The sequence below is a fragment of the Mustela erminea genome, chromosome 2, assembly GCF_009829155.1.
Source record: "Mustela erminea isolate mMusErm1 chromosome 2, mMusErm1.Pri, whole genome shotgun sequence".
Lineage (NCBI taxonomy): Eukaryota > Metazoa > Chordata > Mammalia > Carnivora > Mustelidae > Mustela > Mustela erminea.
Window position 1 is genome coordinate 58,696,976 of NC_045615.1, and position 25,656 is coordinate 58,722,631.

Below are 25,656 nucleotides of genomic sequence, written 5' to 3' on the forward strand. Positions count from 1 at the left end.
TTACATAACATTGTCATTTGTCAGGAATCCCCTTGACAAATGACAAGTGAGCCTGCATGTCAACAGTTGAAATGATTGGAACCCATTACTCTTTGAGGCTGCCCATTCTTTCGTTCAACCACTCTTCTTGTGGAAAAGTTTAACTGCCTTTTCTTCATCCTTATCGGCATTCCATAATGCATCCTTAAGCATTCTGGACATCACTTTCATAAATTGTTTTTTAATATACAAAATTGAGTTGAAGAGTATTTGTTCCATTAATTATAGAGATCATATTAATAAGAAAATGAGATTTTTCTAAGAACTTCTTGGGAATAAAATGGAATGTAATGTATTTTATTATATCTACAAAGCATAGGTATGATGATTTCCATAAAGTTATGGAACATGTAAATGAACTCAGAAATAAACAGGCAAGTATAAAGTTCTTTAATAGTTTACTTAACTTTCCATTTATCTCAGTTGTTGCCATATATCACATGACCAGGATTTCTGCTCAGATGTGTCATTTTTGGTGTGCCAGAAATAATAGTGTCTTAGGGAAATATTATTTTCTAATGTCAAAAGACACTCTTAGTGTGCTGTATATACCAGGGATTTTTCACAGGTATGTTCATACAAAAGTATGACATGTAAGTGAATTGCATCTAAGTTAACTTCACTTTTCACTTGATAAATGACCCATCTAGTTTTGCTAATTAACCTATCTAGACTTTACTTCTTTTTATTCATTCATTTTAGTTTTTGTTCTTAGTTTTCCAAATCCTTTTTTGCACTGTTCATCTTGGTGGCCAGTTAGTAATACTCAAAAGAATTTTTCACAGGACCAGATCTGAACCAGTTTAAAAGCATGATGAAGTGATTTATTTACTTCTCCTTTCTAAACTTCCAGACAGGGGTGCCTCAGTGCCTCAGATGGCTAAGCATCTGCCTTTGGCTCAGGTCATGATCCCAGGGTCCTGGGATTGAGCCTTGCGTTGGGGTCCCTGCTCTCTCTCCCTCTACTCTTCCCCCTGTTTGTGCTCTCTCACTCTCTCTGTCCAATACATAGAAAAAAAAGAAGTCTTCATAAATAAGTAAAAATAAAAAATAAACTTCCAGACAAATGGGGAATAAAGTTAATTATTGAAAAACTGTGGGCTCCCCCTCTTTCTTTTTCCAAATAAAGGAAGCCAACTGTAGGAACAGCTTTTGAGTATTCATAGAAACCTATAAACTTAAAGTTAGAATGGAGTCTCTGTGCTGGCTCATTCCTCTTAATAAACCACTTTATACACATAACTCAGCTAAAGAGTTACCTTACAGGTGCCTCTGTGGCTCAGTTGGTTAGGCAACTGCCTTCAGCTCAGGTCATGATCCCAGAGTCGTGAGATTGAGTCCTGCATCAGGCTCCCAGCTCTGCAGGGAGTCTGCTTCTCCCTCTGACCTTCTGTCTCATGTTTCTCTCTCTCTCCCCTCTCTCAAATAAATAAATAAAGTCTTAAAAAAAAAAAAAAGTTACCTTACTCACTCTTTATATTTCATTCCTAATCTTCTTTGGTCATTCCCTTCCAGGATTCTGACTTTTAACCTAGTATATGCTCCTCAGAAGAGACTACCTAGAGATGTTCTAGCTTGGTTTTTCTCCTGGATGTTGTATTTCAGTTCAACATTCTGCTAACCTGTGGAGAGATTTCCCAGATTACAATGTTCTATATCATCCTATTTGGATTATTGTCAAGGATGAGATCTGTAGCCAAGACTTTAACTGCTTACTGAGTGCCCAGCTTTTTGTATTAGGTAGGTTCTTGTGGCTGGTTCCGGCCAGAGGATATATGGCAGAGTAACATGTATTACTTCTCTGCATAAAAGAGAAAGTATGAATCTTCTATGCCTTATATTTCTCTTCCATGGAAAACTTTGAGACCATGGATTCCTATGGTGCCAGTTTGGATCTCTGAGTGACTGTATGGAGCAGAACCCTCCACCTCCAAACCATAGATCTGCTCTGAATTTGTTTCAGCAACACACAAACATTTATTGTATTAAGCCACTGAGACTTCAAGTTTATTTGGTTACCAAAGCCTATTGTGTTCCGTGAAAAATCCTATTTACGTTCTCTTGGAAATCTTGATGTGAAAGAATTAAGATCAAATTGGTTGTACTTTGAAGACATCATCAACCTCCCATACTAGATAGCAAACTCTTCAATGGCAAAGTATTTTTCTTGGTCATCTATCCCCATAGGTTAGCAGAGTACCTAATACAAAATATTTAAATTTTATGTCAACTATGTTGACCCCTCAGCTCTGATCTTAAACCTTTAGGAAGGTCTTATACTGAATCCTAGTTTCTTTCCTCCATTTATCTGCTCCATTTTTCCTGCAACAATAAAATGCAATGGAAGTTTTATTGCTCCAGTTGAAGGCTCATTATTAGTTCAGGAGGTGAGTGGGAAGAAAGGAGGTCCAGAAAGTTTTTTAGAAATTCTGTAGGTTTCCTCATTTTGCTGAGAGAAGTTAGTATGTCATGAAGACTTTGGCTTTGGGGGTAAATAACATTAGATCAACCATTTTCTAAAGCCCTTTAATCTTTAATGGAGAAAAATGGAGAAAAAATAATTTTCTTGAGGAGCTGTTAAAATAATACATGCTGTCATATATGTAAATTACCTGAAGCAGTTGATACTCCTCCCATTCCAGTGCTGTTATATGGCACTAAAATGGAAGTAAATTTTTCTTTGAGTCTTATTTTACTCGTCTATAAAATGACTGTGACAGTTCTTGTTTCTGAAACTATCAAGTGGATAGCTTTGTTTCAAAAATCAAAGATAATTTAAATAAAACTGAAATTCTAATACACTTTAGTTTCTATATAAAAATAAGATATTCTATTTTCAGTTTTCTGAAAATTAAGAATATGTTTCATAAGTAATGCAAATAGTTTTAGGAACAGGGTGTTAACAATTAAGAACATGGCCATTATTAAATGTGTTGCCTTGCCAGAATGCAAACAATTTTAGCAAAATGCAAATGGTCTTTGCACCAAACTTCTCAAAATAAATCATTTCCATTTCATCACCAAATAGAATTGTTTAAAAATGTTTTCAACTTCATTAAACTATCATTGACTTAGTGTTTTCTCATCCTGTACAACTAAACATAAAAATATCTTGGATTAACAACAAAGCTGGGACCGAATTCAACCCATCCTTCCAAATCCAGACTTTGGTCAGAGGAAATGACATAGTAATGGCTTTCACAAGCAGCTGATTGCTGCATCACAGCACATTTCCAACCATAGAATTCAAATTTCCTGCTTTAGGAGGTTTTAGATTCTGATATCCAGGACTGGCTTGACCCTAGAGCACAGGCAGTTGTGTGCACAGTTATCCATGAGTTTTTATATCAAAGTTACTCTATGGAACTTTCTAAAAACATATGTGTTTAAGGGGTACCTGGGTAACACAGTCAGTTAAGCATCTGAATCTTGGTTTCAGTTCAGGTCACAACCTCAGGGTTCTGGGATCAAGCCCAGCATTGGGCTTCATGTATTCAGAGCAGGGTCTGCTTGAGTTTCTCTTTCCCTCTCCTTCTGCCTCTCTCACTCATGCTCTCTCTCTTTAAAAAAATTAAAAATTAAAAAAAAACCCCATATATGTTTAAGCCTGACCCATAAAATTTCTATTTAAGAAGTCCAGGGTAGGAGCCAAGCACACATATGAGAAAAAATACATATACTGGTGATTCTGGTGGTTACCCTCAGTTATTAACTACTAATTTATAATATTATTTTAAAAGATTTTTTTTTTTAATGTGTGTTTGCTACTGTTTAAAAGGAAGCATCCGAATTTTCTGATCCTCAGTCTTGGCATTCATTCCAAAGTCTCATCATAAGATTCTGTAAGTGTTTCTAACTGACTCCTATCAAGCCTTCACAACATCAGTATAATGAAGTTTTAAAAAGCAGCAACAATATTTCAGAAACTCACTTCTACAGAATGTTTACTGCTTTGAATTAAAATATGAATTCCATTTATATTGTCAAACTCACAGCTAATTAAACGTGGATTGATCTTTTCAAGTGGCAATGACTCCAGCCTATGGGAAACTATAATTAGTTTTTATGATTTTAAGCCCTTAAATCCCAAACATTCCAAACTGCCTTGAATAATCCTTCGTGAATCCCATCCTGAATCTCATTATATTTGCATCCTGAATTATGGAAAAAGAATAAAATACCTCCAAATTTTGAGGTTACGGTTTCAGATTTTTTTCCTTTCTGTTTGGTCAAGGTGCTTTTTTTTTTTTTTTTTTTTGTGAACACTCAGATTTGAGACATGGTGACCAAGGTGTAATTCCATTAGAATGTGATTCTGTCTCATCTGTTTAATCACATACTATGTTTTATTTCATGCTATCTCAAGTAGAATTTTCTTCCGGGAAAAACAAAAACAAAAACATGTTGATCCATAAGACAAGTGTCTCAGATGCTTAGCAGTAATTATGTTCTATCTAAATTAATAAAATTAGCATTTGTGTTTTCTATACAACCAGTGTCTTTTGGACATGACTAATTTATTAATTCTCCAGATCTGACAAATTTGAATTTCTGCATCTAGGAAACCAAAAACCAGATGCTGATCCATTGTGACCCAACCAAATCATGCCTCTGTGAAAGCCCTGCCTGCGTGTCACTGGAAAATGTCTCTCTTTTTATTGTTGCTGTTGCTGTTTCTGTCACACACACACACACACACACACACAAATCAAATTTCATTATCCAAGACATTTTATAGAACATATTGCTGTCTTCTTTTTTCTTTTTTTCATTTTCCTCAAATAACTATTTTAAGCTTCAAGAATGGCTCACTAAGCCTTGAATTTAGCTGAAATTTAATTTAATGAAGTTAAATGAAAAAGTTCACATTTTTAAATTGCTTTCTTGTTTTTATAAACTTTGATGGTGGTTATTTTGTTTCTTTAGGTACCATTTCATTAAAGCTCTGATTTTTAAAAATCATTTATTTCTAAAGAAAGATGGTTTTTGTTCTGTACTTTTATTCACATCTAAAACACTTTTGGTGGAACTTTATTGCACATTGTGGAGACACATAAATAATAAACACAACATTCTCACAATACCATAGCCCTATGTAAGGTGTAATCATTGCTTGCATTATAATCAAGTGCTTCATCCAGAAATTTTTCTTTACAGTCTTCTTTTGCATTCCAAAAATAAGAAGATTCTAGAAATTTCATAACTGATATTGGTTTTGAATTGAGTAGCTCTGAATTTACAAAACTGATTTGATTTTTTAAAAATAATTTCTGTCAAAAATAAATAAAAGAATTCATGTAACATTCTATAGCAGGCTAGGCACACTTGATCTTAGTGGCTACTTTGTCTCACTAGCTATCCTGTTGGTTTGCTTTTTCTTGAGTGTAATTTTTGGAAGACATTTATAGTTTATTGAGAAGAAAGGAGGAAAGTTGTGAGTGATTTAAAAGGGTAGCTTACAATCGTTGAAAATAGCAAGATTTATCCACACCAATTGCTTGTCTTAATTCTCATTATTAACTTCTGGGAAATATCTTAATTTGGTATTTTAGAATGTTTAAATGGATTACAAGGCCAAAAATACAGCAGGGAAAGAAAAAACAAAATCTAAAACAAAACAACAACCACCAAGATACAAGAAAGAAGTTTAGATGTGGAAAGACAAAAAAGAGAAAACACAATGCTTCTCTAAGTGTGGTGGTGCACTGTAAGCATAAAAGTCACCAGGCATGCTTGTCAAAAAATAAAGAGCATACATTTTGTCTGGGCTAGATAGTCAAAAATCTCTAAAGTTAAGACCCTAAAAATTGTATTATTGAGAGGCTCACATATGTAATTCTTATGCATGCTGAAGTTTTGGAAGAGCAGCTGTGTTGTGTGTGTGTGTGTGTGTGTGTGTGTGTGTGTGTGTATTCATTTTTGTTTGCTTATTTTCCCCAGGATTTACTACATGTTCCCATATTGGACATTATGGATCAGCTCCAAAATAAGAGAGTCCATCAATACTCAGGATGCAGCCTTGCGCTGCACATGTCATCTCTAGCTCATTAGTAAGTATAGGAATGTTGTTGAGGAGTGAAGCAAAAGGGAAAGCTTCCATTTACTTAAATGCTGACTTAATGATTTTATTCAATAGAGAAAACAAAGCCCCATTCACTACAGACTCAGACATATCACTAAGTCAGACTTGCATTATAGTAAAACATGTGTTTGGGGAAATTTGTTCATAGGTAGACCTGAGGTTGAGATCAGTAGTTGTCTTATAGAAGGAAGTGATTTGCTTGATTATTACAATGATTTGAGACTCTTGGGGGGCAAGGACTGTTTATAGAGCAGAAAAACTGACATTAGGAAGATATCATTGGAATTTGAAAAGAATTCATAGCCTACTGAATCTTTGTGTTTTCTGTTTTTTAGATATGTGCTTATTATGTTGGTTTTCATTTTGTGCACAGTAGACAAACTTAACCTCTGAAAGGAAATAATAGAGCTTGTCCCTTTCGCTTATTTTCTTCATGATGAAAATATGAAAAATAGATGCACTTGCTACATCAAACATAAATTCACTTTCCCCTTGATGTTTCAGGATACAAAAGATTTAGAAGACAAAATATGAGGTTCTGGGCTAATGGCCCTTAAAGAGACCATGCAGAGCCCCTGCTCTGCAGGAGGCCAGATTTCCTCTCCCTTACCATTCTCCCCCAGACTTTATTCTGCAAGAAAATACATTGATGGATGAGACTTCCACCAAACACAGATCTGGGGGCAGAAGAGGATTTACCACAAAACTAATGAAATTTGTGCTTCAGAGAGTTTCACTTGCATATGCTAATTTCAAGGTCATCTGGATGGGACCTAGGAATGCTTTCAAGTAGTTATATGTTTTTGCTGTAAAATTTGCAAAAGGAAGATGTTCTAACTGTGTCAGTTTAGATACAGTTAGTTTATTGTCTCTCTATCCACTGTTTCCCTTCCTCCCCTTCTGGGTAGTATTGGAATGGATATTATGGGGATATAGATGATAAGGAGAATTTGAGTTGGGAATTTAGTTAGGATTTAACTGTATATATGTTTTATGGCTTACCGTCATTTTTATGTACCATAAGTTACAGCTATCTGTTCCAGTGCACTAGTGTCTTTTAAGAATGTTTTTGTTGGTCACTGCATTTATTGGCCTTGTTTTATGCATGAATGGGCAAGGCCTGTTGTCTGACTATAATTTGAATGTGTTTATGACTCTTAGTACTAAAACTTTGTGGATTGTAAAAGCAAAGCAATGTTTGAAATGTACAGAGTTGGATGCAGTTTGTGGATAATTCTTCTAATCATTAGATTATATGTTCACCATGTGTTTCCCTTTGTTCTCTTCTGTAAGGAAAACACTTATTAGATACCATGTATTCAAGCATAAGTGCAGGTAACTTTTTTGATAAGCATCATGAGAAATAGAATTTATCAAGTTGCCTGCATTTATCAGATTAATATAACAAAAAGCAAGTGTACATATATGTGCAGTCATGTGTTTAAGAACTTCAACTATAAGTATGTAAAACAAATTTTGTTCAACCACGTTAGAGACTAAAGTTCTTTGTCTTCCCTTCTCCCTGTAAAGAAATGGTTTTATAAAGTTTTGTCATATGAAAAATTATTATAAAACCAAACATAGAAAACAAGTATTACAGAATTTTGGTGTTTTGTGACATTTGTGATATTTGTCAACTTTTAAAATTTGTAATTTGTTGTACTTTTTTCTCTTATTCCAAATAAATAACTACCTTCCAACCTTTTCTATTTTCCTTAAAAATAACCATCATACTTTATAACTTCAGCCCATAAAATCTTGTCCTTCCTGGGGGAGCTAAATGGAAGATGTGAAAATGTCTAAAATGTCTAAATTTCAACTAAAAACTAATGTGGTTCTCAAAAAGTCTCAAAAATTGTATAGGGTAGCATGGAACTATACCAAGTCTCTCTCTTTCTCTCATTTTCTGTCTCTCTCTCCTACTACCTCCTAAGCACACACATTACACACACACACACACACACACACACACACACAACACACAGGCTGTCTAGGCTTTTCATTTATCAGAGAACAGAACGGATATTCTCTACATTCAACTTTGTAATTGGCATAGACCACTAAGCCTCAGTGAGAGAATTCTGCAAGAACTTTGTTTTGCCTCTCTCCACAAAAGGCGAAATAATACTTCCCTTCTATTGACTCCAAATGTACTTGGAAAGTTTACACTTCTCAAGCCTCTGTGTCTTTAAATGATGTTTATCTGCCCGGAGCTTCTGAGGGTAATCTTTAAACACCTCTTATATTTCTGTCCTTGATTGTTATGCTGAAGATGCTAACTAGGCATACACCTCAAAACCATGAAGAAGAAAATTTCTTTTCCCTCTGGGAAAACTGCAAGGAAGATACCCCTTGATCAGATGAATGGATTATAGAACTAAACCTATGAAACTGGTAAGTGGATTTCTTTGGTACCCAGCTTTCAAAATAAAGAAAAATCATTCAGCTGAGTGAGTTTATACTAAGAGAAACTTGAGATCTTTATTTAGTCCAACACTCCTACCAAGTCTCAGAAGCTCTATAGGTCTGTGTCAGGATCTGAACCAGCCTCCCCTTCTCATTTCAGCATTTTTCTGGTCACACTCCCATACCTTGTCTAGAACTCCAACAAGAGGTAGCAGGACTGTAATAGCCATGGATTAAGATTCAACAATACAAAATTAATTCAGGGCTTAAAGTCTAGATGAGGTTCAGACTTATGGATAATTTTAAAATTCTCAGAAGAATTGGAGTAAGGAAAAAAAAAAAGCAGCAGTTTATGAAGATTAAGTCATCATTTGTCCAGCAAATACTCTTAAGTACCTGTTATGACCCCATCTCTGGTGTAGGGACTTGATATAGAACAATGGACAGGGTATATTAGTACTTGCCCAAATAGTGTCTATGGGTGAAAACAAATCTTTATTATTTTAAAAGTATTTAATTAATAATATTTAACTACTTATTGTATTTGCTTAAGCTGCCATAAATACTGCAGACTGGTGGCTTAAATAATAGATATTTATTTCTCATAGTTCCCAAGGGTGCAAGTCTAAGGTCAAAATGTTGGTTGATTTGGTTCCCAGTGAGGACCCTTTTACTGGCTTGCAGAGGGCTCCTTCTCATTGTGTCCTCACATGCTGGGTCAGAAAGAGTGAGCTCTCTAAGTGTCTCTTTTCCTAAGGGCACTAATTTCATCATGAGGACCCAACTTCATGACCTCATCTAAACCCAATTACCTTCCCAAAGCCCCATCTCCAGATACCATCACATTGGAGCTAAGTGCTTCTGCATATGAATTTTGAGGGGACACAATTCAGTATGTAACAGTTATTTAATTAAAAATATAGAGACATAATTAAAAAAATTATAAATATTTAATTATTAAAATGATCACTCATAGTATGAAGAGAGTTATAAGAGAAATATAAATTATGCAATGGAAATATACAACAAATTAAGTCAATTCTAGACTTCCATGGACAATGGCACAGAAGGAGGATCCTAGGCTCACCCCATCCCATGGATACATCCAGGTGTCGCCCACATTAGTATAAATAATCTAGAAAATGACCTGAAAACTGATAGAAAATTCTCTACAGCTAAATGTAGAAAAAAGACCAAATCAAAGAGAATAGAGAGGGTCAAGACACGGTTGGGTCAGGAGCTAAATGGATGTCTGTAGCAGGGAGGAACACTGGATCACAGAAAGGGGAGAGGAATAGATACCACACCAGGTACCCCAGGCATGAGGAACCCACACTAGGAAGATGAATCCCTGTAACATTTGGCTTTGAATACCAGAAGGACCTAACTTCGCAAGTTCTTACAATTAGTGGGGTTTAAAACTTGAAATTTTAAAAATCAGCAGGCATAGATCTAGGAGAGCTGGAAGGTGAGAAGAAACTGAGTCCCTTTCCTTAAAGAGACAGCATAACAAACTGCCCTGCTGAGTTCCAGCATGGAAACCGTAGCTTGAGAAATGCCTGGAGTATACAGGAAGGAGATTTATTTACTAATTTCAGAGTGTGTGCTAGAGGGGCAGTGACCTTTAGGAGACTTCTCTGAGAATAAAGGAGCTGGTGGGCACTCTTCCCTCCCCCATCCCCAGCCTAGATTCAGGGGCACCCGTGAGAACCAGTGTAGCAGGACCCAGTATAGATCAAACACTCTCCATTTAACTTGCTAATAGTGTCCCTAACCCCATGCTTTTCTGAGGAGCAGTCCTCTCCATCCTGACCTCGGCAGTTTTGTCAGGCAGCTGCAGGTCCCTTCCCATCCGCAGCAGGAGTACGTCCAAGTGACACCACAGTATGGCAGTGTGCAAATGTCCCCCACAGGGGCCAACACCACTCCAAAGTGACTCCTGCCTGGGAGAGAGGAAAATTAACTACATACAACAGTTGGCCTGTGGCCACAGCAGTGGGCTGGGGGGCAGATATCTGGTCTGACTTGCAGGCCTCCCCTACCAAGTAAAGCTTCTCAGGTGACAACACAGGGAAAGCTGTAGTAGCACCTCTAGTAAATGCCTGGTCTGATTCAACTCAAGCTCAAGGCAGCTGCAGACTAGTCCACTAACAACACAGGGACCAAACCCTGCCCAAACAGGAAAGAAGAGCCATTTCAGATGATTGGCCTAAAGGCAGATGCAGCTCAGTCACAATGGTGTGCACACAACACACATAAGAGACACCCAGGAAGGGCCAGGTTCTGGTGAACAGTAGACACTGCACTGCAGGACAGTATAGAACCTCTTCTTCACAAGGCCACTATTTTCAAGAGCAGGAGGTGTAGCTGACATTCCTACACATAGAAACAGACACAGAAAGTTAGGCAAAGTGAAGAGACAGAGGAATATGTCCCAAATGAAAGAACAGGACAAAATCACAGCAAGAGAAGATAATGACATAGAGACTAGTAATACACTTGATAGATAATTTAAAGTAATGGTCATAAAGATATTCACTGAACTGGACAAAAGAGTGGAGGACCTCACTGAGGCCCTCAACAAAGAGACAGAAAACATAAAAAAGAAATAATTGGAGATGAAGAACTCAATAACGAAATTAAAAATAATCTAGAGGGAAGAAGTAGTAGACTAGAGGAAGCAGGAGAACAGACCAGTCACCTGGAAGGATATAGGAATGGAAAGCAATCAAGCTGAACAGGAGAGAGAAAAAAGAATCGTTGAAAAATGAAAATAGACTTAGGGAACTCAGTGACACCATCAAATATAATAACATTCACATAATAGGGATCCCAGAAGGAGAAGAGAGAGAAGAGGGGCCAGAAAATTTATTTGAATAAATGACAGCTGAAAACTTCCTTAAGCTGAGAAAGGAAACAGATATTTAGATCCAGGTGGCACAGAGAGCCCCCCAAAAATTAAACTGAGGTGGTCCACATCAAGACACATAGTAACTAAAATGGTAAAATGTAATGATAGATAATTTTAAACACATCAAAAGAAAAGAAAACAGTGACATACAACGGAAACCCCTTAAGTATATCATTTGATTTTTCAGCAGAAATTTTGCAGGCCAGAGTGAGTGGAACAATATATTCAAAAGTCTGAAAGAAAAGAAAAACAAAAACAAACCTCCCCAAAAAAACCTACAACCAAGAATACTCTACCCAGCATAGCTATCATTCAGAAGAAGGAGAGATAAAGAGTTTCTCAGACAAACAAAAATCCAAGGAATTTATGATCACTAGATCAGACCTACAAGAAAATATTAAATGGGACTCTGAATGGAAAGGAATGACCATAAACAGGAGTAAGAGAAGTGAGAAGCATAAAAGAAGCGAAACTAAGTATATCTATAAAAAACAGTCAAGGGATTCACCAGATAAAAGAATCTAAACTATGGCACCATATATGTGATGGGGAGGAGTAAAAATTTAGTGCTTTCAGAATGGGTTCAAACTTAAGTTATCATCAACTTAATATAGACTGCTATATGTATAAGATGCTATATATAAATCTAATGATAACCACAAATCAAAAACTGGTAATTGATATTCAAAAAATAAGAAGAAATGAATCCAAGTATATCATTAAAGCCAGCAAACCATAAAGGAGAGCAAGAAAGAAGAAAGAACAAGGAAGAACTACAAAAACATTCACAAAATAAGTAACAAAATGGCAGTAAGTCCATACCTATCAATAAATACTTTGAATGTTAATGGACTAAACACACCAATCAAAAGACAGTGAGTGATAGAATAATTAAAAATCAAGACCCATTTATATGGTGCCTATAAGAGATTCATTTCAAATTTAAAAACACATGCAGATTGACAGGGAAGAGGTGAAGAACATTTATTACCCAAAGAAAAGTGAAAAGAAAGCATTATTTCTATCTAATAAAATAGACTTTAAAACAAAGACCATAACAAGATACAAAAAAGGACCCTACATCATAACAAGGGGACAATCGAACAAGAATTTTTAACAATTATAAATATTTATGCAGCCAACATGGGAGCACCCAAATACAGAAAATTGCTAACAACAAACATAAAGGAAGTAATTGATAGTAATCTAATAATAACAGGGAAGTTTAACATACCATGTACATTAGGCCACAAAACAGGTCTCATCGAATTCACAGACTGAAGTCACATCATACACCTTTCCTGACTACAATGCTATGAAACTAGAAATCAACCACAAGAAAAAATCTGAAAACACAAATACATAGTCACCAAATGACTCTGAAAAGTCGAGTAAGTGAAAATTGGTAAATATTATTTGGGTTTAGGACCATGGAAGTCACTCATGACTATCCTGCGGGCCAGTTGAATATAAAGTTAAGTCTAGTTTGAAAACCACATATCAGGGTTAACAGGATGTAAAGAAGAGACTCCATATACAGACAACCATTTCAAAAGTTTGTTAAGAGTTGAAGAGGCAGGAATAAATTTGAGAAGCTATAAGGCTGTATCAACGATAAATACTATGTGACTCATGTTCCTTGGGGACTGTCTGCCTCTCAGATCCTTGGCCTCAATGCAGGCCAACCAACTCTGATTGGCCAACACAGGTTCTTCATCTGGGTTTGATCAGTCACTTGTCCTGGGAGCACTAGATGCTTCCTTATGGCTACTCTATGCAGCCAGGCTGACCCATTGCACCACTGGATTTTCTGGCTTCTTTTATCACTTCTGAAATTGGATGAATCCTAACCACACTAACAGATTCCAGTGTGGACTCTGGCATCCAAGAGTACCAGACCGCCAAGACTCAAAAGAGCAGAGAAGTTAATCCCTAGAGGGCCACACATTGCCCAGTTGAAAATATGGGCTAGAAGGGACTTTCAGTTCCCTCATTTTTCTTTATCCCCAGGACTATTAAGGGCACATTTTCTTCTTATTGCCTGTCCAGGGATATTGCAAGTGTCAAATGGTCATTTCTGTCAAGCAATCTGCTATATATATACTTTAGAGTTGATAGTGAAGGGGTTGCTATTTGCATCTCATTTGATGTTGCTTTATGTGTTAACTTGCCTCACTATTTTTTTCTTCTCAAATACAGCATCATCAGTACTTGAATTTTTGTATCAGGCTCTCAAGTTTATAAAAAACCTGAGCTAATAAAGGGGAAGGGTCCAGGAGAATTTCTTTGTTTTGTTTTGTTTTTATTTTAGATGGGGGAATACCTGAGCATATTTCATAGTGGAGAGAGAAGGATCTTGTCAGGAAGAAAATGTTGAAGATGAAGGAGAAAGGGAGAATCATCACTGGGGTGTAGTTTTGAAGTTAGGAGGCAGAATGGACTCCATAGCATGAATGGAAGGGGGAAATGAAGTTTTGTTGAGCTCTAATTATGTGTCAGGCTCTCTACTCAATGATGGGATATATTATTATTATTATTATTCCTCACAACATCTGCTGAAGTAATTCTCATCATTGTCCTCATAGTTCAGATGAAGAAACCAATGATTAGAACTTAGGAATTTTCCCAAATAACACAGAATTTAAGTGGAGGAGATAGAACTGTATTTCAAAGCATCTATTTCCAGAGCTAATATTCTCACTCACTGTATTTTACTACTTGTCTTTCATTGGAAGAAGATCATTTCCCCATTGTGATTAGAAGAAAGGGAGAGGTTTGGCATAGATATGATGCTTGTGGTGAAGAGGTGAGGGAGTTCCCGTCAGATTGGGATCATGACCCAAGTCTAAGGCAGAGGCTTAATCCACGGAGCCACCCAGGCGTCCCTTGATTCATCTTTAATTCTTATCTATCTAAAGATTCATAAAACATAAGAAGGGTCTAAGATTTTGTCTAAGGTAGAGAACAGGAGACAAAAGCTCTCTATCATATGATCTCCCTGATATGAGGAAGTGGTGATGCAACATAGGGGCTTAAGTGGGTAGGAGAAGAATAAATGAAACAAGATGGGATTGGGAGGGAGACAAACCATAAGTGACTCTTGATCTCACAAAACAATCTGAGGTTTGCTGGGGGGAGGGGGTTTGGGAGAAGGGGGTGGGATTATGGACATTGGGGAGGGTATGTGCTTTGGCGAGTGCTGTGAAGTGTGTAAACCTGGTGATTCACAGACCTGTACCCCTGGGGATAAAAATATATGTTTATAAAAAATAAAAAATTAAAAAAAAATTCAGATGGGAGTTATTGTTAGATATATAATCATTTTTTTCAATTAAAAATTTTTGTGTGTGTGTCTACAGGGTGCTGAAGTTCAAACCTTAAGTTGTCTGTTTTTTCATCTAGGAAAAACTTGTATTTGTTGGCAAGTTTGTGAATTTGCAGCTCAGATGCCCTATCCAGTAAGTGTCTCAGTCTGAAGGGTCACAGACCAGGCTTGGAATTCTGGTGTGTTAGTTAGCACATTCCCATCTAATTTTCCACTCCCAAGAAGTGGAAAAGCTTGAGTCATTTAGTGATAAGAAGCTTCCTAACGGTGAAAACAGGTCTTCTAGGGCAGTACACAGTAGTGTTAGACCTAGCAAGTAGGGAGAAGACAGGCCATAAGGAGTCATTGTAATGAGAATTAAAAGAAGATACCGTGATCTTCAACTGATTAACGGCACTTCCTCAGAAATACCTGGTTTTTCAAATGTGCTGGGCACAGAAAGCCCCAGAGGTGTTTGCTAAATGCCAACTCCTGAGTCCAACCCAGGACCTAAGAGGTAAGCCCTTCTAAGGCAGTGCCCCAGAATCTTAACATTTAGTGAATGCCACAGCTAATTCTATTCTAAGTTGTCTGTAAACCAAACATGAACATTGTTATAGAACATAGCCTATAATAATAATTTTAAAAACCCCACAAAATTAGCTTCTAAATTATCAAATTGGTGAAAGTGAGACACTAAAGTCCCTGCATTTTCCTATAAGAAAAGTTTATGCTCACTTTCAGAGTCTTTTTCTTTGTACTTTAAACAAATGTATAATACCATTGCCTGATTATTCATTTTAAGTTTCTATAATTGAATCAAAACAGCAATTAGATGAAAGAAAGATGCCTGCTAGAGCCAGGGAAGCTGAAGTGTGATAATAAGAACTAACAGCTGAGAGTCTGTCAGGGAATTAGGAAAACAAGAGCTATTTTCAAAAGCACATAAGAGTGCGGAAAGAATTGCAGCTTAGGACCTCCTTAGGTAGGGGTAAGCCTATTGCAGGGCTTCCCGAGTGTATCACTGCATCACAGACTAATAATGTCCTTGAGTTAATAATGATAGATTCAGTTGATTTTAGTATACTCTGTTTAAGACTTCAAGGAGATGTAATGAGTCTTACAAAAATTTAGATGCACAAAAATAATATTAAATATAGATTAGAGTAAATCTCAGGTATGGGGAAATTAACAGAAGCAGAAAAGCTTATTCCCCAGAGAAATGAGATAAATAATTTCTGTGTGGATAGTGGTGCAATAATGCCTTTCAGCTGGACCTGGGGCTGGTCTGGCATAGGAAGGTCTAATGGGTGGTGTCATAGTTTGTATTCAAGGTGCCAGGAACTGGGGGGGGGGGGGGACTGGTGTCTGAGAAAGCACAGGGCAGTGAGAGTCTGAGAGGAAAGACACACCAGTGTATGTTAGAGCTAGCTAACTCCAAGGCCAGTCTCCGGACCAGCAGCAGCAACATCACCCGGGAGCTTGTTAGAAGTACAGACGCTCAGATCCCACTCCAGACCTCCTGAGTCAGAACCGGAAGTCTGACAAGATTCCTGAGCACCTTCTGTTTGAAAAGTCGTAAAATTAGTGAAAGTTGGAATTTCAGCATGAAAGGATGTAGTAGAGGATGAAACTCTGAGTTCAGAGTTCGGTATAACAAAGAAACTGGGAATTCAAAACCAAGTTTAAATTCTATAAAACTGCCAAGATTAACTCCAGGGTATCCATATAGCTCTTAAAGAGAAGGCATGGGTGATCAAAATCATAAGCAGGGCAGATATCTTGCCCATATTTATGTTAAAAATCTTACAGCTCATCTCAAATTTTCTCTAAAGTGTTTGTACTGTAACATAATGTAAATATTTAAAAATGCACAAATATTTAAAAATGCACAAAATTTTAAAACTATTTTAATGAGGTGAAATTTATATGCAGTAAAATCCATGATAACCTTTGATAAATGTGTAACCCATGCAATTACCCCTCTTGTCAGGACATACAACACACTCATCAGTCCAAAATAATTTTCTTCCACATAGGCAACTGCTAATACACACACCCAAACCTATGTACTTCTTTTGTGTCTGGACCCTTTCCCTTCACATGTTCTGAGAGTTACATTGAGAGTTTAAGAGTTACTTACATTGTTGCACACATAAGTAGTTTGTTACTTTTTACTAGTAAACAGTACTCCTCATATGACTATACCACATTTATTTATCTATTCTCTTATTGATGGGCATTTTTTCTAGTTCCTTGCTATTATGAATAAAGCACCTATAAAAATTATACAAGGCATTTGTGGACAATGCTTCACTTCTCTTGAGTAAATATCTCGGTGTAAATTTGCTGTTGAGTTTCTAAGAAACTACCAGTTGTACAAGTAGTTGTACCATATTATGTTCTTTCCAGCAATATATGAAAATTTTAATCACTTCACATCCTTGCCAGGATTTAGTGGTGTCATCAGTCTTTTTAATTTTAGCCACACAAAGTGGTTATGGCTGTGAAATGGTGTCTCATTGGGGTTTTAACGTGCACTTCCTTGTCAACAAATGATGTTGAGCACTTTTTTGTGTGTGTCCTTTTTTCTCATCTATTTTCTTTTGTGAAGGATCTGTTGAGGTCTGTGGCAGACTTTTTTTCCCTCCCCCAAATAATAATAACAAAAATAGCCATAACAATATGGGAGCATAACGTATTTTATCCTATAATGCCATCATGATATTCTTCCTTTTTTTAAAAGATTTTATTTATTTGACAGACAGAGATCACAAGTAGGCAGAGTGGCAGGCAGAGAGAGAGAGGGAAGCAGACTCCATGCTGAGCAGAGAGCCCGATGAGGGGCTCGATCCCAGGACCCTGAGATCATGACCTGAACTGAAGGCAGAGGCTTAACCCACTGTGCCACCCAGGCACTCTCCTACATGACATTCTTGTCATCAGGTATCAAGGTGTATGTCACTTAATTTTAAAAATGGGTAAAGCTTAATGACTGCCTTGGTTGCTAGAGCATGGCAGAAGTGTTGCTATATGACTTCAGAGGCTAGATTACGACGAAAGTCTGTATGCTTTATATCTTCAAGGATGTTCTTCTTTGAAAGCTAGCCATCATGCAGTTAGAAAATATAAGTCGCTTTGTGGAGGGGTGCATGTGGATAAGTACTGATAAACAATACCAATTTGCATCATGTGAGTGCACCATCTTGGAAGTGGATCCTCTGGCCCCATTTGAACTGCCATTACTAAGTGGAAAAAGAGATAAGCCATCTGCCCTGAGCTTTACTCGGGTTACAGATTCATAAGCAAAATGTATGGTTGTTATTGTACTGAGCCACTTAGTTATGGAATGATTTGTTATTCAGTGTTAAAACGGATTTTAGTTGCTACACGACACAAACTAAAACGTTTGACACTGGCTTGTGATTGAATGGTGAAAGAACAGCAAAGGATATTAGTATAATCTTGAGGACCTCAAGCAGAAGCTCTAAAGAATCTAGAAGCCTGTCAGTGATGGTTTAAAGCAATGTGCAGAAAACATTGTTAGAAGCTAAAGTAAAGGGAACCTTAATAATATATTAATGTGGTGTGTGGCAAATAGGAGCATCTAAAGTAACATGGAAAATGGAAAGTTTGCCAGATTTACCAAATGAAATCCATGAGCAGTTTATCAGGGGTCAGCAAACTTTTTCTTAGAGGGTCAGATAGTAAATATTTTAGGCTTTCAAGATACATGGTCTCTGTTACAACTACTGAACTGTGCCATTGTTGTGTGAAAACAGCCATGGAAAATACACCCAAAAATGTACATGACTGTGTTACAATAAAACTTTATTTATGGGCACAGTCTGCTGACCTCTCCTCATACAGCTCAAGAGATGGCCAGGCAGAATATTGAAATACTCACCTTATGTATTCTTATTGCCTGCAATAAAATGGGAGGGGAGAGAAATGAGTTAAAGAATGAACTCTTAAATAAAAGGAGCCAGAACTTCTGGATTTCAAAATAAAACTGTTTCTCATTCTCAGCCTGTCCAGATGGCAAAAGATCCTCAGAGTGAGAAAAAATTTCAGAGCAAAGATCAAACCCCAGGAAATACTTTAAGATCCATTGCTAAGATCTCAGTAAGATTGAAAGAGATGCTTTACAAAATCTTTTAAATAGGGGAAAACAACAACAACAACAACAACAAATATGTGTGAAACCATGAGCTCTGGCAAATCACTTCCAGGAAGTAGTTAGCTGGCCCTAATCAAGAAAGTGGCAATATAGATCTGGCTAGATTTCCAAATTGCTGTTGACCAGTGACTGCCGGGGACCTCCCATTCTTCTTCCCTTTGAATGTGTCTGTAGCATTTATTCCATTATTTTTTGTCTCTTCCACCAATATATGTGGGATATGTAGGAGGCAGATAATTTGCATCTTTTGTTCATAGATCTTTGTATTGAAAGAAATTGTATGTAAGAGGTTAAAACAAATTAGCTTTATCTTTACCAGTATCTCATTTAGATGACAATATCCTGGACTTGCAATGGAGCTCGATAAGGCAATGTATGAGATATTTGAAGGGTTTTTTTTTTGAAGGTGGTGAGTAATTTTAGTTGTGAAAGGAATACAAAAAAATTGTAGGTAGAGTGTGGGCTGTGGTAGTTTTAAAAGGTAGTCTCCAAATTCTTTCATACTTCTTTCATTAAGTGACAGTTTCTATGGCCTCTTCTATTGCATCTAGGCTCTGTGATTGTTAGACCAATCTACCACTATGGCAGCTTCATAAGAAGGGGCCTTACCAAGAGAAGTACCTCACAGCCTGTGCAGGACTTCTCGCTTTGTGTGGGAAGATCTTTCCCTGTTTCAGATTCAACATGTACTCCTTTGTTCTACTTAACTGTGTCAGACAGCTCCTGACTAATCCAATGCTGTATCTGTCCACTATGGGGAGGAGAAAGGGCCCTTCTGATGCAACACAAAAAGCATGTAGGCAGGCTAATCGTCCTGCATTGGCTGTGGGAGGGACTCACCAGCAATGGGTTACAGATAACTATTACTGAAGCAAGCTCTGTCTCTTCTCTATATGAGTGCTTGGCAACTCTGACACCAAGATGCAGTGGGCAGAAGTGTTCAGACTTCTACTCCTGACAATAGACAACAGATGCCATTTGCTCCCTGTGCCAACTTTTAAGCCTAGACCTTAGTAACCTACAGCTTCCACTTTCTCTTGGGATGTGTTTTCTTGGAACCCAAACACTCTGCTATAAGGAAGCCAAGCAGACACATGGACAGCATATGTGCAATGTGTTATGGACAACAGCCCCTGATTAAGTACCTTAGGTAATTTCCGTCTAGAAACCTGTTCTATACATTTAAATAAACAATGCTTTAGATGATTCCGACTCCAGGCAAGGAATTACCCTGCATCTTCGTGCCATCTGAGTTATTGCTGCATAAAGCAGATATATGCTAGCCCCTCTGAGCCTTGCTTAAACTGAAGATTTGTGAGCAAATAAATTATAGTCTTCGTTTTAAGTCATTAAGTTTGGTATGGCTCATTGTTCAATTATAGACAATTGGAATAGTTCTTTGCTCATTTTTAACTGGATTGCTTTTTTTTTTTTTTTTTTAAAGCAAATCCATTTCTAAGCAACCTTCATATTCGGGATAGAAGGCTTTGTCAGCTATATGTATTAAAAATATTTTTTTCTAAGCCCGTGACTTCCCTTTCACATTTTTTAATGATTAGTTTGGTCAGCAGACATTTTTAATTTTGATGTGGTACAATTTATTCTTTCTTTTTTTTGTGGTTAATTTTTTCTTTGTCATCTTGAATATAGTAGTAGTAGCTACTAAGAGTTTATGAAGTTTGCCCCCCGCCCCAAGAAGCTTAATGATTTTAGCTTTTACAGTTAAGGTCTATGATATATCTGAATTATGTGTGTGGGGGCAAGAGAATGAGGTAAATGTTTAAATTTTCTATATGTTATCCAGTTATTCCTCCATAATTTGCTAAAAAAGACTTTCCTTCTCCAATTGAATTACCTTGGCACTTTTTGTTAAAAATCAGTTAACTCTCTCTTCTGTTCCACTGATCACTTTGCTTTTACACTGATATGATTAATGTGGTCTCATAGAAAGTCTTGCAATCAGACAGTAAAGTTCTTCCAACTTGTTTTTTTCTTTAAAGATTTTATTTATTTATTTGACAGAGAGAGAGAGAGCACAAGAAGGAAAGTAGCAGGCAGAGGGAGAAGCAGGCTTGCTTCTGAGCAGGGAGCCAGATGCAGGACTCCCTCCCAGGACGCTGGGATCATGACCTGAGCCAACAGCGGATGGTTAACTGAAAGAGCTATCCAGGCACCCCCCAACTTGGCTCTTATTTAAAAATTATTTTGCCCATCCAAGATCTTTTATATTTTAACATCTTTAATTTGAATTTGTAACTAGACTGATTTATTTAACTTTGTGAAAAAATAATTCAATGCTTTGGTTATGTGATAAAAATATTTAGATAAAACAAATTACTTTCATTGCAATTTGAAATTGATAAGAAAAACTTGGAGTACTTGAAAACATAAAATAAGATCGGTTCTTGTATTTCTACAATAGGGTTTATTGGAATATTGATGGACATTGAATTGCATCTTAAAATCGGGGGAGAGAATTGTGATCTTAACAAAAGTTTTCTAATCCCTGACCATGGTTCATTGCTCCATTTTTTCAGATTGTAGTCTCAGGAATGTTTTATAGTTTTCAATGTGCAGTGGTTTAACAGCTCTTGTTAAATGAAATCCTAAGCATTTTATATATTTTTTATATTACTTTAAATGGATTTTTAAATTTTCCTTTCCAATTTATTGCCTCCAGCATAAAAAAATACTACAGCTGATTTTTCTACGTTGATTTCGTATCCTACGACCTTGTTAAAATTATTTCTGAGTTCTATGAGCCTGTTTTTTTAGATTTCTCAAGATTTTCTATGTAAATAATTATGACATCTGATGATATAGAGTTTCAATTCTTCCTTCTTAAGTTTATGGGTATGATTTCTTCATCTTACCTTATTATGTTGGTAAGAACCACCAATTCAATATTGAATGGATATGGTGAAGGGAGGTCTCACTCCTCTTTTTCTAGATCTTAGGGGGGGAAATCTTCGTTATTTTGCTACTAAATATGATGGGCTAGGATATTTTTGTAGGTGCTCTGTATTAGATTGAGGAAATTTTCTTTGATTCCAGGTTTCATAAATGTGTTTTAAATGTCATTCAATGTTTTGGCTGCATTTATTGAGATACATTTTTCTTCTTTATTTTCTTAATATAGTGAATTACACTGACTGATTTTTTTACTGTTAAACCAAGCTTGCATACCTGGAAGAAATCCTACTAACTCATAATTATTACTTTTATATATTATAGAATTATTTTTGCTACTATTAAAAATTTTTGGTCACTATGTTCATGAGGGATAATGAATTCTAGATTTTCTAGTGTCTGTCAAGTTTTGGCAACAGAGCTCAGTATGCTTCATAAAACAAATTTGGATATGTTCTTTCCTTCTGTATATTTTTTAAAGAGTTTGTGGAAGATTGATGTTATTTCTTCATTAAATATTTTGTAGGAAGCATCACTGAAACCATCTGGATCTAAAATTTTATTTATGGGAAAATTCTTGAAAACAGGCTTAATTATTTAATAGATACATAAAGCTATTTACATTCTTTATTTTAAAAAAATGTCTTGAAAACTTGTGTTTTTTAAAAAATTGTTCATTTTTCCAGCTTGTCAAATTTATTGTCCTAAGTTATTATAATATTCCTTTACTATCTGTTTAATGTCTGAAGGACCTGTAGAGATTACCTCTCTTTCATTATTGCTTTTAGTAATTCATGTTTTCTCCCCACTTCCGCTTCCAGCCAATCCTGTTGTGTTTTTTCAATTCTATTGATCTTAAGGAGCCAATTATCATCTCTGTTAATCTTCTCTATTGTTTGCTTTTTTTACATTTCATACTTTTTTTTCTCTTGTTTTTCCTTTGTTTTGAGTTAATTTACTCTTCAGTTTGTCACTTATTATACCAATTTTAAACTTTTCTCGTCTTCTAAAGACACACCCTAAATATATTGATATAGTGCATTTTATTATCTGGTTAACAATATTTTCAGAAACTTTGTGATTCTTCTTTGATCCCTGGGTTATTTAAAAGTATGTTGTTTAAATTCAAAATACTTAGAGTGAGATTAGATATCTTATATTACTGAATTTTAGCAATACTGTTAACAGATTTTAGTTTAATTTTGCTCTGTTCAGAGCATATCTGAATGATTGTATTATTTTGTAATGTATTGACATTTGTTTTATGGCTCAGCATATGATTTGATGTAGTGAACATTCTATGTCTGTGTGAAAATAATGTGTATTCTGCAGTTCTTGGGTGTTCTATAAATGTTAGTGAGTTCAAAGTAGTTAATAATATTATAAAATTTTTGTCTCATTTCAGATTTTGTTTCTTGCCTACCAATTGATAAGAGTTGAGTAATAAAATTTCCATCTATGATTGTGGATTAATGTATATTTTTCTTTTATGTCACTTTTCATTCTATCATTATGTAATATCTTTATTTATGTTGCTCTTTCTTGTGAAATAATTTTGTCCAATATTAATATAGCCATGTTAGCTTTTGTATGCTTACTGTTTGCACAATGCATCTTTTTCCATCTTTTTATTTTCAATATATCTGGATTTTAAATTTAAAATGAACTTCTTGAAAACATATTTTAGTTAGGGTTTTTTCCCCCATTTTGTATTTTCTTGAAAATTTCAATAACCTAGTAAAATAAATACTTTTATGAATACTTTAACAATGGGGAAACTCAGATGGAAAACATTTAGAAGTTTGACTTATTCAAACAATTCTAGTTTCTAATACTATGCTATTTGAATGAGGTAACTAAGACAATTTGATTTATCAGAAGTGATTCTGGCCTAAAACAGCAACCAAAGTAGAGGTTAGTGGAAAATGTTTTAGGACTTATTATCAGCCTTCTCTATTTAGTTTCAACTCTAACTCTGTTAAAATGACCATTACACCTAACCTCAACCTATCTTTTGAGCTCTGATTTACATTTATAATACATTTTTGGATATTCCTATTTAGATATATCATAGATATCATAAGTAAATAATTCTGCTTCTTAAATCCCTTTTGTCCATAAAATCAATGAGGTTTTTTTATTTTGATTTAAAAAAATTGGCAAACTCCACCAACCAAAGTCTTTGTTTCTTATTTATTCCTTCTACCTAATTAGTCACCATTTTTTTTCCTTCTACTTAAAATAGTTCTTGCACCAATTTCTGCTTTTTTGAAATATTAGATCTAACCTTCTTACTGGTAAAGTACTTTTCGAGGGTGTTGTAATTGGCCTCCTGCTTCAGCCACATTCCCCAACAAAAATCACAGTGATAACCAATTTAACCAGATATATAAATCTTTTCTGACAGAAAAAAAAACGTTCACACTCTCAACCCTCCCTTGTTTGCATGATAATGGCTAAGTTTGGCAGAAACCAATTATTTTCACCATTGCCCCAATTTGCCATGACATCTATCACACTTTCATGCATTTACTCTTACTGACTAGGGTATTGTTTCTGATTTCTTCTTGGCCATAAACTCCTAATTACTGCCTATCTATCTATCCATCTATCATCTATCACCTAACCATCTGTCTGTCCAAATACCTAGCCAGCTACTCAGCTATGTATCTATCTAAATGTCTATTCTTTGAATCCCAATACAAATGGAATTCAAAGTTCATTGCAGTTAGTTGCTTCCTCCTCACTATTCTCTGTTCTTTATTTTGACATCATAGATGCTTTAATTTCTTCTTCCGTCATGACTTTAACATAACAATCTTTAGTATATGCTTAAAATATTGAATATCAGACACATTTTTTAAAAAGATTTTATTTATTTATTTGACAGACAGAGATCACAAGTAGGCAGAGAGGCAGGCAGAGAGAGAGGGGGAAGCTGGCCCCTGCCATGCAGAGAGCCTGATGTGGGGCTCGATCCCAGGATCCTGGGATCATGACCTGAGCCGAAGGCAGAGGCTTAACTCACTGAGCCACCCAGATGCCCCCAGACACATTTTAACTATCACCATAATTATAATATAAAGCAAAGACTACTTTTAATATAAGTATTCATATTATATCTTGTATGTTTATGTATTAGTAAGAGGATCAAAAGGGTTAGACCTTGCAATGACTAATTTTATAGCTTGCAATGACTTGTAATTCTAGAATACTTTTTTTGAGTGAATTTATATCCACACCATGTGGAAAAAAATTATGTGCCAGAAAGAACTAATCTCCCAGGTCTCTCATAGTAATTTGTATTCATTTCACCTTTATATTGTAAATACCTTTTTTGAGGTTTCCAAATATACTGTAAATTATTTGAGAGAAGAAATCCCCAGCTTTGTTTATCTCTGTCTTAATTTGAGAGAAGAAATCCCCAGTTTTGTTTATCTCTGTCTTATTTATCCTTCATCACATTGACTAGCACATAGTAGGCTTTCAACAATAAATAGATACAGATTTTTTAAAAGCCTATGACTAGGGAAACCAGACTGAAAAGGCTGTAGGACATAAAACTATAAAAGGATAATGAGTTTCTTTTAGTAGTTTATTTTAGAGATTGGCCACTGAGTTGAACAGACCTGGTGGAATAAAGGAGCTTGGGAAATAAGACAGATCTATGTGAAGAAGCTCATTAAATGTTTAATCAAAATTTCATGATCTGTGGAGGGAATTGAACAGATTCCCTGAGAAGTCATAAAATTAATTTGAAAGGGAATTAAAAATGGAGACTCATAGTGCTGTGTAAGTGATTTTGTGTCTTATAAAGCTCCCTA